The 12483-nt window shown below is 38.9% G+C and overlaps 1 protein-coding gene across 7 annotated transcripts in view; it reads left to right on the forward strand.

Moving 5' to 3' along the window:
• Window positions 1-2103: 2103 nt before the first annotated feature.
• The window catches only part of LOC106858805 (uncharacterized), a 61753-nt gene continuing 51373 nt past the window's right edge, over window positions 2104-12483 (forward strand). For 6 of the 7 annotated variants that reach the window (XM_088170117.1, XM_088170118.1, XM_088170114.1 and 3 more), the window contains exon 1: window positions 2104-2495. The gene's annotated coding sequence lies outside the window, so the exon portion shown is untranslated. The remainder of the gene's footprint in view (window positions 2496-12483) is intronic. The other variant, XM_088170119.1, reaches the window with a different exon arrangement.

A 12483-nucleotide genomic window follows, 5' to 3' on the forward strand; every position in this document is an offset into this window, starting at 1 on the left:
AAAATACAATGAGTCACAAAAATGTCTGCTTGTATTATCTATGTCTCTGATTCATGGTTCAAAAAATGCAGGTAAATAATCATTGCTCCAGAGCCCCTAGATTTTCCTGAAATCCACTCTTGAGTTGTTTGAGGAAAGAGCTAAACAATAATAAATGAACCCAGATGTTTATTCTCTCTCTGTAAAGAGCTTTTCAGCATTTTTAAATCAGAAACTGACATTCATGAAAAAGATGTATTTAAGACAAGACCATGTATTGGTCTTAAAACCAAAGAGTTTACTGCTCTCTAGAGTAGGGTTTCTTTTATTAGTATTTCTTCCCTCTTTAATTGAATTAAACAACAACAAAAAAAACCCAACCAAAATTATGAAGACCACCAGCGCAGCGAAAAAAAGAAAATGTCTCCCAGGGTTTTCAGTTCTCTTCCCTCAGTGTTCTGGAGTCCAGATGTGGAAAGCCTAGTGGAACTGAAAACATTCTTGGAGGGTGGAGAGAAAGTTTTGACACTACTGCTGTAGCCTTATTTTATCCAAACCAGACAATTATCTTTCTTCATGAAGATTAAAAAGCCAAACAACAACACCCACCAAACCACACCTTATATATGTTGTTACTAAACAGTATTTATAACTGAGCCTGCTGAAAAAAAAACCCCATTCTGCATCTTCTTAGCACTTAGAAGCACAGAAGGTCTTTACAAGGTCTTCTTAACTCAGAATGGAATAATTACTGTTTTCATCTTCTTTAAAATCCTGTTTGTCAGGTGTGTCAGTTTATTTTTAGGAGATGTATTTTTTCCTGCTCACATATCAAGCAAACACATATTGATTTGCTGCAGCCATACCAGGTCACAGGATATGGAGGAATGTTCCCATATCTTACGCAGCTACACCTGGAATATGGTGTTCAGCTAAGTGATGACAAGGGTGGTCAGTGAGGTGATGATAAAAGTCTATAAATAGCTTAAGAGGGTGAACTCTGAGGAGGGAGAAGCATTGGGTTAAGGTGGACTGAACAAGCTTGACTGGAAGAAACAAAAAGATGCCCTGAGAGCCAGGGCGAGGCATAAGCTGCTGAAAGGATCTCGTACACACTACAATTGCCAGCAGAGCAGTCTGGGCTTGGCCTTGTGTACACCACAGACATGTAATGAATTTACTATTCCAGATTAATTATTCTGGGAAATTTCCAAGCATATTTAAGCACTTCAACTGCTAAATTGGGCCCCAAGTTCAACAGTCCACCAACAGGAGTCACACGCTGGGTGTACTGAGAACTACACTTGACATAGCATTGCAAAAGTGTAAGAGGAAATAAATCTGCCCAGAGAGGAAGATGGACACAAACCCTGCAAATCTGTCATACCTCTGTTTTCTGTAGTTCTAGGAAAGCATGCATGTGGGATTTGGGAAAGGTCTTTTTAATAAGGGTTAATTGGAGAAGTATGTCACACATGACTGAGTACCGTTTCAAATTACTGCTCACGCTGGCATAACTAAATCAGACAAATGACAGAATACCAAAATAGGGAATAGTCAATCTTCTTCCCTCCTACTTATTATTTATATCTTAAATATTTTCAAATATCAGCAATTACAGATTTTCTGGAATTTGTTGCTTCTTTTAAAATATTACTGAGACCATACCATAATATTCCCCAGAGATCCAATAGTTCTGTAAAATCTTTCTTCTGTTGTCAAATTATTAGTCTAGGCTTTCAAACTGCTGGATTCATTTAGCTGTTTTATGTGATGCAGAAATTTAGGATAAATTATACTGATATAGCCCTTTCCGAACTTAAAAAAAAAAAAATCTGAAAAGAGAAAAATAACCAGTAAACCAGATTAGTTATTCCCATGAAAAGCACTGTACTGTCTGTAACACTGCGTTACTCTAAAAGTTAGGTCCCTAACCCCGAACCCAAAAAAGTCACTTCAGTTTCTCTGTGTTGCACAAGTTAACTGCAAGCATTTCCTGACGCTGAGAATGCAGGCAGAAAAAGGAAAAACGTCGGCTTGAGAAAAGCACAGCTTCCAATCCCCACCCACCAGCTCCAGTCAAAGGGATGACTTCAGTCCCTTTCTTAACTAATCCTGTCACTGTAAAATCCTACAGTCATTCTTCCAACATAAAGGGAAAACGGACTCACTAGGAGGACCTAGACTCTTTCAGCTTGAACTGTTAACCAATGGTGGAAATGCAAGAATGCTGAAGTTGTGCCTTCAGAGCCAATAGAGTGGATCTGTGTGTCCCACATGACTGTGTTTCCCCTGTCTTTCACATGGGCAGTATTTAGTTCAATTCAGAACTGCAGATAGTATAGCGTGCAGAGCAGCAATGGGATGTCTGAGCACAAGTAGCTGACTTCCAGGCGACTTCAGGAAGCACATTTGTACATTTCTCCTGAATTATCTGGGATTCTGCACCTTTGACATTCTCCAGCCCTCCTTGTCGCTGCAAAAGGAGACAGCGACCTGCACAGCACAACAAAACTGTGAGTACGGGCTCTATTTATTTTTATTTTCACCCAGAAAAGCAAATCTCTTAAAAATGTCAAAATGCTACGTGCCCTAAATCAGTGATTACTTTTCTTATAAGATGAACAAGTATCTAAAGTGTTATTCAAATTCAGAAATATTTCTTGCATGCTTCAATAAAAGAAAGAGGGGGGGGGGGGGGGGGAAAAGCAAAAGCGAGTTATCCTCCAGGGCAGTGCCTCCATGCACGCTGCATGACACACTGCTTCCTGACTTAGCCAGTGTGCTGCTTTGTTCATAAAGAAAAACAAAGACAAAAAGCCCTACACACGTTATGTTGTTCACTTTTATTTGTACTCTGTGTCTAATCAGGCCTGATCTGTCCCCAAGGGGAAAACATAAAGGCAAACTTTAACTCCGGCAGCAAGGGCAGCCCAGACTTTGCAGACATCTGACAGTTATTATAATTAGCTATGAAAGACAGCGAAGACACTTTGGGGCAAATAGCCTCTTCCATTTGGAACAATGAAGTCGAGCAAGGTTCCCATCCCACCCCTTCCACGGGGGGAGGGGGAGAGGCAAGGCAGCGGGGGCAGTGTTGGAAAGGGTTATGGCTGGACTGAAAGCACACAACTCGTGTAATATCTGGACTCGCTCGCATCAGGAGAGGCTTTTTGATAAGCAACTTTACCTCCCGATGGCAGCTCGCCTTCGCTCCCATTGCCGCTGGGGTGGGAAGGGTGTGGGTCTGTGCACGCTATCGCGGCAGAAGGTCGCGGTGGAGGGGGCAGCGGGGACCACGGGGGCAGAAAGAAGAGAATATCCATAGCAGGAGACATTGAAATTGTTTCCCAGAGCTTTACTGGCCACATCTCCTTAAGCCCAAGTTGCTTTCTGGGCAAGATTTATGAGAGTTCTCAAACAGAAGCAACAGACAAAGCAGCGCTTTTTTTTTTTTTTTTTTTTTTCTTATTCTTCTTCTTCCTCGGAAAAGAAATTGAACCCAAACGAATAACCGTATAATAAACAGCACTGATTTGTATTTTTGCTCTTCCCCCCGCCCCCCCACATGCTCGTAAGACCTTTAATAAGGTATTTCCCCCCTGCCTGCACGATCCTTCCCACCCCCCCCTTCCCTACCAAAAGTTAGATTCTGAAAACTACGATCAGAAGGGAAAAAGCAAAGACAATAGAAATCTGACTCGGTCCTGGCAGGGCTGGATCTCTAATAATGCATGAAGTGAAAACAGTTTCTAAGTGAAAGATGAGCAGACTTCTTTAAGAAAAAAAATAAAAAAATTAAGTGCAATAAGGAGAAATTGTTGAAAGACTCCAGACGCTACTAATTATGGCTTAAATAAATCTTCCTGGACAGATGTTTGCTTGCTCCCACTGCAGGGAAAGGAACGTTAAAAGAAGCATTTTTTAAAAAAGGATTTGACATGAATCTCGTACATATGATTTTCTTTCTTTTTTTTTTTTTTTTTTGGTAAATACACAGTTTTATTCTTTGTCTGCCCTCCTGTTATCTCCCCATCCCCCACCCGCCGCCCACTGTGAGCTGAGACACCTGAAGGCTAGACACAATGATCAACAGAGCACTGCGCTCGCCTGTCTGGATTCCAGCCAGATTTTTTTTTTTTTTTTTTTTTCCCCCTTCCACAATCAAGGAGCCTGCACGCAATGCACGGCAAGCCCCTTGCTCTGCTATGTGCAGATCAGACAGAAGTCTGAAACGTGCTGCAGAAAAGATTAAAGACAAACACAAGCCTTTCGTCCTTATGTCGGCCAGGCTCAGTTTCAACTTTGTTATGATTTGAAAAAAAAAAAAAATACACAATAAGAAACTTTGTAAACATATATACACATTAATGTACAAAGCATATGCACACACTTTCCAACACAGTGTAACTGGGGACATCGAGTGTTTCCCGTTTTACTGTGATTTCTACTCTAGGTTTACAGTCAATGCAGTATTTTATGTTAAGTTCATGCATCACTTACATAATTGCTGTGCAGCTCTCAAATATATGTAAAGATTTAATATGCGCATATATGACATGCAGGCAAGTAGCTACTGTACAGATACCCATTCCTGAGTGCCCATCAAGCCGAGCTCTCACAAAATATTTGCGTTTAGCGAGATTAGCGAGAGCCCCTGGACAGTTTTACGATAGTTTCAAAGGAGGCGGTAGCGAAATGCTTTGTGAGTCGGCTGTGTTCCAGGGGAGGAAGGGGAGCATGGCAGGGCACCGAGCTGGCCCTGCCAGCCCCGGCCTTCCTGCTGCCACAGCCCCAGAAAAGCCCGGTGTCACCGTGCCACAAACTTGGGCTTGGGAATGCAGCGCTCCCCGAAATAGTTGCTCTCCGTTTGGTGTGGCTATGGGTGGGGTTAGCAGAGACAGACAGGGGAAAGGCAGATTCAAAGCCTGGGTTCTGTTTAATTTTTAAACGTATGCTGTGCAGACCGACCTATTTTCTAAATTCTTTGGAATTTCATTATCTTATGGTGTGATAAACATGATGACTAATATTTGCTTTTCAATATGAACTTCGTGTGAAAAAGACCGAAAAGAAAATACATTTAAAAACACACAACCACATGCACACATGTACAGTGCTTTTAATTTACTCCCTGAAAAGGCTTAAACTATATTTTAATCACCGTAACAGGTATCCTAATGGACAGATAAGAATTTTTTCAGCTTTTTTTGTCTAATATTGCTTATAAACACTATGGGAAAAGGAACCAAGCATAAGTATCCCATAAATTTAATCTTAAAAAAAACTTCCTTTCCAAATAGCGGGGACATGCAAACAAAAGATTGCATGTAGTGGCAGCAATATCCCCAGCAAAGTAAAAATTCCTGAACAGAGATTTCAGAAAAATTAAGTGAATGAATCAAGAGCTGTGGTCAAATTTGTATTCTTGCATTTCATTTTTTTAGCAAACAAGGGATTTAATGCTTTTCTAAATGAACAATTTACACACTTCATATGAAAAATACAAGCAAACTCTACACAATGGTCATACATGAGGAATATGTGTATGTAAATTATATGTATGCACACATGTTCGGTAGGATTAAGGTGATCATTTTTTTTCTACTTTTCCTGGCATGTTAGGTTTGAAAACAAAATTTTTCACTTGTTTCAAAAAATGTGTTTCGAAATAATGCCTGCAGCTAAATTATGAAGTGCTCACTTTCATTTTCTTAAGGTAATGACAAGGCAATCATATTTTTATCCTTTCCTAAAGGCTGAAATCCTATGCAAATCGATTCCTCTCAACTTCAGAAGTGATTTACACACTATCTTGTCTTAGAAGGTTATTTCAACTGGCAATTTATGCAATGTTTGTCAGTGTAAAAGTAATGCCTAATCACATAAAAGAGAAGCATTAAGCCGAAGAATATGAATACAGGGTCCTTGCCTCCATGTTTAGTTCAGCTTCTCCCAGCAAGGTCTCTTGGGTTTTGTGAGTGCTGGGTACAACAGCTCTGACTAGAGTAGGAGGAGATACCTGACCAGTGCTGCTTTAAAAATGGCATTATCCTCTCCTGCTGCTGTTGTCCACACACCTGAGATTTGGAGCTGTGTGTTTTAGTTTTTTACAAGAAGAATTTATTTACCTTGTGTGAAAATTGCTGACCTCCATTTTTTTATTGACTTCTTCAAACTTTTTAATAGTTGATGCTGAAATAATGCAATCATGGAAGCTTATGCATGTTATTTACCCCATTCCTTAAAAATTTGTATCTATTGCAGCTTGTCTCAGCTTGTGGCTTACATATGGTCTTGCAAATTCCATGGTGCTACTCACATAAACTTCAAGTTCTAATTTCCTTTTTAAAATTCTCCTCTCCCCTCTTCTCCCCATGCTTCCTGTTGCATTGGCTTGTTTGAGTCTTTCCTAGTTCAAGCAGAAGTGTGACTTTTAGTCCTAGGAATAAAGCGCTCAGAATTACCTCCAAAACTTTCAAAAGATTGGTAGTTTCACTGATACCTCTACAGAACTGAAGTAACTTGAGAAGCTACCAGAAACATAGACAGTCTCAATAAGGTAACGAGGTCAAATGAGCTCATGCATTGCAGATAGGAAGAGAACGGCACGTTGCATTTTTACAGATAAAAAGCAGTGTTTTAATGTAAACATATTTCTGTTCGATATTTTAGCAAACTGTCACAAAGCTCAAACTACTAGAGCAAAGTCAAAACTACTTTCAGCATGGTACAGTTAGGCCAGATGGCCACGTGTTCTTTTCTTATTTAGATGAGACTTTTCCTTTCAATAACATCTTTCTTCCTGACCTGCTTAAAAATTCCAGCGAATGAAATCAGCACAGGATTTTCAATTCTAATTGACCATGTGCAGAGGAAGGCCAGTAGAGAAATCAGTAGGACCATTGTAAGGCACACTGCATCAATCTCTCCTTTGTCCTGAATCTTTTCTTGTATGAGCTAAAATAATTAAGAATATTTAATTTATATTATTTGTACAGGAGCAAATCTAGTAGCACTCAGGCAAAACTCATAGTGAGTTCCTCTTATAGAAATGCATGTAACAAGGAAAATGTATGTCTGACATCAGACAAGCAGGTACTTGACATCATTTAATGGCCAAATATTCAAAACAAAACAAAACAAAAACCCATAAAACTGGAAATAAACACCCCAAAACAAATTCAAGGAAAGAATGACCAAAAAGACTGAAAGGTGTGGCTGAATTAAAGCATGAGCTGCTTTACCTTTTCTAACGAAGGTGGAAGATTTGAAGGATATGGTACTTAAAGAAATTCTGGAAAAGCACATTTTAGAAGAGTCTAAAAAAATATATTTTTACACTGTCCAAAATATTGACCCTTAAAGCATCTGTAATCTTCAAATGCTTCAAATTTGCCTACATAAGTTTTACCCACACACATCCCACCCACACTGCATTGGTTGTGATCGGCCTCAGTTGTGTCTGTGTGATCTACATGAGAGGGACAGATAAAGATAACAACTGTGTATCACACACAAACATTACCTACAGAAATACACACCCAGAAGACATCCTTGCAGCCTTACCTACTATTTTATTTGCATTTAGTGAGATGTGTGTGAAGCAATATAACAATATTTGAGATTTAACGAGTATGCAAAGGATGCACGAAGTCCCACCTATGTGTTTATGTAGCCCATGGATAAGGTAAGTAGGTAAAAGGAATCCTTCAGAAGAAAAGGGGGTGGGGAAAAAGAATAACTGAGAGCAATATAGAACAAGTTTGGTTGGTTAAAAAAAGTAGCAACAGACTTATGGCTGTACTGTTTTGTACAAATTCACTCTACTCCTCACAGTTTAGTTTAACACAATGCTTGAATGGTTGGTGATTTCATATTATGACTATAGGCTTAAATCAATAAACAACACCTGTAGAATATAAATTCTGAGAAATAGTTATGGAAATTGTTTCATTAAGATAACCTGAAGAAAATAAGGATTTCATTAAAATCCCAATCATTTTTAAACTTAAGGTGAAAAACAATCCAGGAGAAAATTCAGTGGGCAGCATGGCCTTTGCTATATGTCAAGCATGCAGTCCAAATAACATTTGCATGAAGAAACATGCCTGAGAACATAAAACAAAGCACAGACCTTGGGTCTGGCCAGGCAGACATGGTAAAAGGTCTGATTTCAGCTCTCCAGCGAGATGTTTCATAGCCTTGGGCAAGTCATTTAACTGCCTGGCTTCTCATCTACGTCACATTAGCAGAATTTAAGTTTTGAATGTGTGATTATAATTATGAGGTCAGCAATGAGGTACCACAGAAAAGGATTCAGGAGAGACTTCAGATGCTTGAGAACAACATAAAATACTAGACAGAACAATGGTCTTTTGTTTCGGTTATCAAGTGAGGTCGTTTCTGGTGTGGTATTTCTACAACAAGAAAGATAGAACAAGACGAGATATAAAGCCTCTTTCTCAAGAGATCAATGTCATTCAATTCTAGCTCAATTTTCTACAGTTCTTCATGTACTTGAACATTCATTTCTTATTTTTGCTAACTTGCAACAAAATATCAGAATACGGGATAAGATACAGTATGGAAGATACTGCTCTTTCTGTGAAGATGCTCTAGATTCACCACTCGTGCAAGACCCACAACTAAAACACTGACTCCAGTAATGGCTTATTGAGCAGGCTGTGCCAGGGTAGCAGTGAGACAGAGCAGGTTAAACGCTGCCCTGCACGGCCAGGGCTCAGTCCTGGGCCCTGGACACACACTGCCTCTGGTGTTCTGCACCAGGGAGCTCATTCATGCTGATGAGCTGATTCCATGATGGGAGCTCATCCCGGAATGGCCTCGAGTACATTATTGCCCACAAATCCTGAAGGCCACCTCACAGACCACTTCCACCCTCCAAGTCCAGCATGTGCTGAAAGCATCGTGCTGCAACAGGGCTTTAATTTCTACAGAGCACATTGTTCTGAAAAGTAAATCCCTCTGCTGGGCTCTGCCCCCATTAAATTGTGCTGCCGTGTTCACCTTTCTGTTTCTATCGATGCTTCTTTGATTGCCACCACTGAAGAGACCAAGTTAGAAACCCAGCACTAAAACTCACTGCACAGGAATAGAAATCAATGAGCCTGCACTGCCAAGAGACTTGACAGGAGACCTTTTGAGGCCACCATTACATGTCTGAGTAATGGCCATGGAACTGGAAACTTTCTTTTGTCTCCCTGAGGAAATACAAGGAATCTCTGTGCAAAACAAAAAAAAAAAAAAAACCTGAAACATTTTCTTATTAATGTTGTCACTAATCAATATTCATCTACAGTATGAAAGAAATACTCAGACTTTCAGCTACCTTGCATCAGTGTTGTTCACAAGATGTAAAAATTAATGAAAAAGGCAAAGTGACAGAGCTGCTGAACATCTCAGGTTTGCAGAAAGGGTAGGGCAGTGAAAAGTGGGTAAGAGGAAAATATCCTGCGTGGAAGTGCAGCCTTGTGCTCAGAAAAAGGAGAGGAAGTGAGCAAAATGTGCACAGTTACATACAACTGATGGGCTCTATTTCACCAGCCTATTTTTACTGTCAAGGCTCCAGACTATATTAGAAGTCTATCCAGTCTCTTAAGCCATGGGATGTGGATAATGGGATCAGATAAAATGATTAAAATCAGTTTGGTCTCATGCTTTCATCTACTAAGTGCAAGAGATGCAAAACTGAAAGACTTAATTGTATAATAAAAGTACAAACACCTCTTTGTTTTACCTCTGCATTTTTCCAGTTTAGAGAAACTGATGAGGTTTTCCTCTGTTTGTTTGATTGAAAAAAACAACAATGGCAAACAAGATGATTCTTTTCTTGCAGCATCCCAGCTGAAACTACTTTAGTCTATCCAAACAAATAAGCTAAGAAGCAGTTGCAGAAAAAAAATGTATACCACATTCCATGAGATATTTTACATAGAGTGTCTGGTTAATAAGCTTCAGAAACAAAGACTGCTTTTGAGTAGTTTACAGAGTTTAATAACTGCCTTTTTTACAAGTAAAAATCTGATAATTTCCCAGAATGTCTTACCCATACACTGAGTTTGTACTATTGTTTTCAACTATTAATTTTTTCACTGACTTGAAACCATTTTTCTCAGAGAAAAATTTGCAAAGAAAAGGATTTAAAAAGATAAGTCCAGCAAATTACAACAGTGAAGAAAAGCAGTTCCCGAGGTTGATTAAAAGACTTGGAAAGGGTTAAAAATTCAGATCTTTATGTAAGAATTATAAATGAAAGGAGAGTTAAAAAGGGGGAGAAGCGGGGGAAGAGCTAAGCTGCTGGTGACTTGAGTGTATTTATGGATTACTATGTCCTGAAAAGAAGAAAACCAGAGTTGTAAGATGACACTGCAGGGGTTGTCTGGACTTTTCACCGAGTGTAAAGTCTGTTTAGTCAGTGTCTTAATGCCTAATGCTGACCTTTGCCCTCTTCACTCCTCCCTACTCCAGGTGCAACATTTTTGCAAGTGCTTTAACATTATTGGAAAGTTTTTGCAGGTTTCACACACTGCAAAGTGCACAGAGCACTTTATAGATCCATTACGCCCACTCAATATCAAGGGTTAGCACATTTTTTTATCCTAAGTACATACAATGATTTGTTTTACACATTTTCCCTTATTACTATTACTGCATTAAATTAATAAAAACAAAAGCTTCTTTGTAACAGTATTTAATTTACATAATTCTATACAACAAGATACAAAATTAAGTAGAAACTCATCTCATGCTCCCCAGCACTGAATTATACCAGGAATATGCAACATATGCCGGCAATGCTATTGATCTCTCTTAAATTAATTCTCTTTGCTATGGAAATGGAAGACAAAAAACAAAACCCATTGCTACAAAATAGTCAAGGCAATACAGCTCATTTTCCTCAGGAAAAAAAAAATTGATTTCTTGTACGTTTATTAATTAGATTTGGACTGATATAAATTTTAAAGAAAAACCACAGTTTTAGAAACTAATAATAGGAAGAGCTAAATTACATAAGGTCTGTACAATTTCAGTTTTGATTTACAAAAATAAAGAGTGTATTAAATCTATAAATTCTATCATTTGCAGTAATGAAGGTAATATAGAAGTACACACATAATTATTTCTCTGTGCTTTATGTTTAGTAGATGGTTGCTAAGATTTTTGAGGTCTACAATTTAACTTCTCTGAGGAGAAAGTATAATCTGGGTACCATGATCTTCAGGAGCACAGGAGATGTTGTGTTGTTTCTGGAAAGGGTACTGTGGGCATTTCTTGCCACTGGGGGCAAGGAACCCATTTTGCCCGTGCACCCAAGGCTGCCAGGTTTCTGGCTCCTGGGTTGCACCTGGCATTGCAGATGATCTTCACTGTGTAATACCAGGTATTAAAACTCACCCTTCTGCAGTGGCATAAAGCTTACTGCAAATCCAAGACTGCCCAGTGATGCTTCCTGCACTTTGTGACCTGTGCTAGCCAACTATGCCCCCGCAAAAATTAAAAACTAGGATTTAGAAATTTAAAACTTTTAAATAACTGACTTCACGTTCCTTCCTCACTGAGCTATGCTGAGAAATGCTCATTACACTGAAGGAAAAGAAAGGAGGAAAAGGGTTGGTTTAAAAGAGGTGAATAGCAGCAGGTAGGCTTTATGGAAAACCCTACTAGTGTAGCCAGAATAACTTAGGGTAACACATCTATGCACAACGTTACTTCAAGGTGAGACTTACATAAAAAAAGAGTTCAGATGAGGTTTTCTATTTAGAGAATTGCTATGACAGAGATGTGTTTGCATCTTGACAAAAACATTTATTTTACTGGATTACCTCTCAGATATGCTAAGCAGCTATACTACTTACAGGACACTGTACTTCTCTAAAATAATATTTTGGTGTTTTCCTATGGCATTTCTAAATTAAAATTGGCTTACGCTGTTTTTATTACCTAGATCCTTTTAAAGGGTCTGATTTTGGGGGAGATTTTTCTTTAAGACAAAATATGGATCTTAATAGAGTAGTTTACTCCAGCAGTAGGCACTGGTCAAGGGGTCGAAATATTCTGGGAAGTGGGTCCTGAAACAGTTTTCTTATGTTTTTCAATTTAATTTGTAACACTGCAACTTCGAGAGAATAATGAAAAAAAAAAGAAAAAGGTTGTTTGTTGTATGACAGACTATTTCTGGAGCTGGGCAGCTTTATCTCAACACAAAGAGTGCTCCTGTTCACAGTGCAGCTGCTAGGAACTCATCAGCACTCCTTGTTTAAGAGTAGAGTACAATTAGAAGTCAAAACTTTAAAAACCTGAAAAGTTATTACTGCAGTAAGGCATGCAACTGGATTTGATTTCTAGCCAGACTGTATCCCTTTGCTCCTGACACTGTTTACAAGACATATTTAGTGCAGGTGGTACTCTCCTTAATTTCACTGAAGGTCAAGTGTACTTGTCATAATTGTATTTTTTGCACAGCTGAGAATTCAACTACTT

This window comes from Sturnus vulgaris, chromosome 9 (genome assembly GCF_052056855.1).
Source record: "Sturnus vulgaris isolate bStuVul1 chromosome 9, bStuVul1.hap1, whole genome shotgun sequence".
NCBI classification, from domain to species: domain Eukaryota; kingdom Metazoa; phylum Chordata; class Aves; order Passeriformes; family Sturnidae; genus Sturnus; species Sturnus vulgaris.